Raw genomic sequence first — 5,240 nt, 5'->3', positions numbered from 1 at the left:
TAGCATATTTAATGGGGGTGGGGGAAATGTAAGTTTCATCTACTATAATAACTAGCCTAATACCCGTGCTATGCACAGGGTACCCTTCTATTCAAAGAAACCATCTCTAGATAGATGCTAAGATTTGAAAATATTTGACCCAATACACTAACATATTCCATAAAGTTTCAATTCCTATGAAAATCAAATGCCTTTTTTTAAAATATGAAATTCCCAGGAAGAGAGAGAGAGAGAGAGGATAGATACAGCCAATTGATGGTTTATTAATAAAAGTCCAATTCCATACAAACCAAGAAAAGAAGATATACTGGACTTCAACTAAAAGGTTCTCTCCATTCAACATTGCAGTTAGCAGGGCTGCCATGATATAGAAAATAAAAGTTAAAAGGTTAAAGATGAACTTCAAGTAAACTTTAGGAATGAAAATAATATCTTTGCCTTTTTCCCATATTTTTTTGAAAATTCAATATAAAACAAACAATTAGATCAAAAAGATTTCTTGAAATTTATTTCTTTTCCCTTATTATCAGCAAAAAAAAAAAAAAAAAAAAAAAAAAAGACGCAAAAAGAATTAATAAATCATCCAGAGGGGGAAAAAAAATCCAAAAATAACATATAAAGACTAATAGTATGACAAAAAAAACCCATGATTTCATGAAACTTCATCCAACTTTCGGCATGTAACAATAAAAAATATGACTTATTAGAAGTATGATATATAAAAGCCCATGATATCATGAAACTTCATCCAAATTTCGGCATGTAACAATAAAAAAAATCTATTTGAAATTTTCATGAAATCATAAAGACTAAAAGAATCTTCAATTCTAATAATTGCAGTTATTTATTCAATTAGAATTCCTTACTATACTAGTGACGTTAGCTAATTAAACATTATATAAGAAGTTCACTTGGTCTTGGTGACGTAGAGATATAGAACCAAAAGAGGATGAGTTAGACTCGTTAGAATGCATGGTCTCAAGGTCTCAAATCTCCTTATTTTCCCACTATCAATATTCACGTAAAAGAAAAAAAGGAGTTTATATCATGTGCCAAAACATAAGTATTTTACTGATCTATTCAATTCTTCCACCACAAGGAAGATGGAACATAATTCACTTAGGTTTATGATTTGCAAAATATGACGCTCGTGCTACATTGAAGCATAAATGCATTGATCATTTTTCCTGCAACCAAACCATTAAAATTAGGAGAAAAAAATTTTCAATTATCTTTTGGTCACAACTTGAATTAAAACACATAAAAACAACACCTAGCCTATTAAAATTAGAACCTTGAAACTCATTCAGCCACAAAGTCTCCATAAAATTTTGGACTAACAATGGGAATCAGGCAAACTGACCCCATGCTATGCAATGTTGAAATAACACAAAACTTAAAAGAGACTATGAATTTCAATTTCCATGGCATATTTGGAAATAAGAATACAAATATTTAAAGGTTTCTCATTTTTCGTTTAGTTTACAACACTTAAACAATACATTCTGTCACATTTTAAACCACAATATTTGCAGAAACATATCTACAATTTCATAAAGGCAATAGATCACAAAAGTAATAATACATATAAAATTTCATAAACTTAAAAGAGTGGAAGTTATCCTTTGCATCAACATAGGTTGAACATTTCTTTTATGAACACTTCGTGGCAAATCTATTATTGCATCGGCCACCCTCAAGTATATAGACTTCGATCCATTTGCTCTATATGGTTTATTGTTTTGCCATTGTGCCATCCAGCATTAGCACCCCATAGTTGTGAATAGGTTCTGCAACTGTGAAAGTGAAACTCTATCATGAACAAAAGATGACAATGGTGCCTTCATTATGCAAATCACTTTTATATTAGTATCTATATTTTTGCTTAAAGGATCAGACAATGATGTTTTCTCCAAAAATTTGTTATAAATGTGAGAATGACAATAAGAGATCCCGCAGAGAAAAGATGAACAACTACACTAAACTAAATTAAATACAGAGTCAGTTCCAAAATTCAAAGAGAACAAATTCAAGAAACATACACTAAAAAATGACCTTTCTAGTAATACAAATCTGATCACGAAAGAACATCACAAACATCAAATTTAATATTCAGTATTCAGTGTTTACATGAAAAACAAAAGTTTTATGAGGCAAAATGCTCATTAAAAGTTAAAACTATGTTTGCTAGAAAACATAAAAAATGAAATATTCATTTCCATGTGTGTACATTTATCTCTCTCAAAGTGAAAGGTTCACACGATTGTTTAAAAGAATTTATTCTTCCTCAAAACATACTACCAATAATGATGCAGAAAGAGACAATAGAGAATAAAGGAGAAAAAAGGGTAAATATTTGGCAGTAGTATTACTACTCAAACTGAAGAACATGGACATCTACCTATTTTAAAGCCTCAATTTTCTGTTCTCTATAGAAGTGAAATATATAAATAAATTACTAAACATCTTTCCTATTAGTAAAGTATTTCCTTTTACCCATAAACAAAAAATAAATCAATGAACAAACTTTTTCCTAAATTAACTACATAGATTACAAATACTCAAAAGTCACAGTGCTCTAGGCATAGCTTCTAAAATAGACAAAACCTCAACCACAAAATCTGGGTTGTTCCCATCTTGTAGTTTCTAAATTGTTTAAAATGATCTTTCAAATATCTCATTCTATCACCAACAAAGCCGATCAACAGAATTCCTCTACCAACCCAATTAAATAAATAAAGCAGTACAAATTCGGTTTGCTTCAACGTTTTGGTCGAAATTAAATATTTTTTAAAATGGAAAACTCATTGCTTGTCTTCAAAACTTAAATCTTTCAAAACTGATAAATCGCAGAAAGAAGTTTAAGGAAAAAAAGGAACTATTTCCCAAGAAAGAAAGACTTACACAGAACATAACCCACATAGAAATCCAATCCACACAATCATATGTAAAAAAATCTCTCAAAAATAATTAGAAAATACCCAAAAAAAAAAAAAACTAACCTCCTTACATAGATAAGCAAAGTGGTCACAACATTGTAATTGGGTCATAGCAGAACAAATACTTGAGATTAAATTATAATCTCACAGATTAGAGAGGCTTTTGACTAAATAGTTAGTGTTGGAGAGGTTTGTAATCTTCAAGAATCATAAGGAATATAAGGAATAGAGGGGTTGCAAATTTAGGAATAGAAGGGAGAAAGGGTGTGATGTGGTGGTCGTGAAACCAAGAGATGAAGGTTTATTGTAAAAGAAGAGTCTGACGAAAGGGTAGCAGATTTAGGGAAGGAAAACAATTAGGCTATTTGACTTTCGAAGTTGTTGTGGACTTTTCTTGTCATAATAAGTGAAGTGATTGCTTGCCTCCTGAGTAATTAGGTAGGAGACATCCAAATGCAATCTCCTCAAGTTCTTTGGGCATCACCAAATTGACAAAGTGAATCAAATTACAATATGAACAATTCAATGTTATAGGGAAATAAACTTTAAAGTGAATCAAATTACAATATGAACAATTCAATGTTATAGGGAAATAAACTTTACTTTGAACTTTAAAACTAAATCCACTTTTTTCTCCTTAACTAAACAAATATTGTATGACAATAAGATCCAAATCCAAATTTGTCTTTTGTGGTGACAAAATTCTTCAATTCATGTTTCAAATGCTTCTTTAAAAAAAATAAAATAATTAAAAAAATAAATAAATAAATACAGTGTGAGTTCCTGCATACAAATTCAGGCATAACTTCAATGTTATTTTTTGCTAATAAGTAATAACCAACAACCTCCTATTCTTCTTTTCTCTCTCTCTCTAGTTTAAGGTTTATGCGGTTTTGGCTCCAGGAAAAAAGTTGAAAACAGTCCGGCTTGTTTCATTAGCTTTCTCATTAGGTTTTAAAAAAAAAACGTAAAATTGTGACTTTCTCTAGTTTGATATATATATATATATATACGTACAGTTGATGAATAGGAAAGCAAAATAAAAAGGGAAAGAAAACACAAAGCATTTTTAATATTTATGTTTAAATACCTAGGAAGCCAAAGTTTTGCAAACTGATTGACACTTCTTGAAGTTTCCAAAAACTACCCTAAAAGCTGTGGAAACTCATTTTCCACAAACCACCATATAAAGGAATCTCAAAGCACTATCCCAAAAAAACCAATCCAATGCAAGCCTAGCAAATAAAAAAATTCGGAAATCCTAGAGCACATCTGTCGATAATCTGATTTTTATCTTGTCTTCAAAACTTATCTATCAATCTTGACTAATTTTGTAACTTCAAGTTCAAACCTCAAATATGGAATGCAATCTGATTTCCAAGTGAAGATCCTCATAGGGAAAATCTAATGGTTCTAAATCAGAGCTTACCATTCTAAAAAGTATAAGGCCAATTGCACAAAAAAACTTTGCATAAAGGTGTAATATATGCCTTTTGATTTCTCAAAAATAATGCTATAAGAAATTGTAAATGCATCCATATATCAATAATCCACTTTCTCATATGCTTTGACACCAAATGGTCTTATTTAACTTAATTTCATATCACTAACCCAATGCAAGTTCACCAAAGACCACAAAATATGTATATGAAAATCAATAGTTTTAATGCTTGAGACCAGTTCATCCAATCACTTGAATCTTCACTACTTATAACCACTAAAACCCTATCAGAGTTCTTTTCTTTTAATGTGAGCTAAAAAAACCACAGGAGAAAGATTTTAGAGAAGGGGAAATTTCAAACAATTAAAAGTAGTCCCTTTCTCATAATAATAATGATAAATAATACACTATCAATACTTACTTTAGATTGATCAAGCTTGCGGATTGGGTAGAGATTTTCTTTAGTAGTCCACTTCTTTACAAAGTTACCATCATCTATCAAATATAGACAGGTCAAGAAAAAGTTAGCTGACTAACCACCAGCGATTGTTGAACCACTAAGCTGTCCACTATGCTTTAACAGATAAACAAAGCCATTCATCAACAAAATATATATATATATATATATATGAATTTTGAAATTTTTTTAATTAATGTTTTGCATTTTAATTGTGAACGTGGCAAATTTTTAGATCGGTGTTTTTCCTATGTGTCACAACATCCTTAATTGTAGGAAGCGAAAAAAAGAATTTCTATGTTTTTCCTATGAATTCAAAATTCAGGGGAAAACAAAAAAAGAAATACAAATCTAACAAAAAAACTGCCAAATAAAAATCAAATGTAACCTAAATACAAAAATC

General features: G+C 30.1%; 1 long non-coding RNA gene across 1 annotated transcript; it reads right to left on the bottom strand.

Moving 5' to 3' along the window:
- Positions 1-1,413: 1,413 nt before the first annotated feature.
- On the bottom strand, positions 1,414-4,791 carry LOC112024955 (uncharacterized). Its single transcript, XR_010629476.1, has 2 exons — positions 3,003-4,791; positions 1,414-1,796 (listed from the first exon to the last, which is right to left on the bottom strand). It is a non-coding gene; the product is annotated as an uncharacterized LOC112024955 (long non-coding RNA).
- Between the last annotated feature and the right edge of the window lie 449 nt (positions 4,792-5,240).

The sequence above is a fragment of the Quercus suber genome, unplaced genomic scaffold, assembly GCF_002906115.3.
Source record: "Quercus suber isolate HL8 unplaced genomic scaffold, Cork oak 2.0 scaffold_97, whole genome shotgun sequence".
Taxonomy (NCBI): Eukaryota; Viridiplantae; Streptophyta; class Magnoliopsida; order Fagales; family Fagaceae; genus Quercus; species Quercus suber.
Note: the sequence above shows the minus strand (reverse complement) of the source record. Positions and strands in the feature narration are given on the sequence as shown.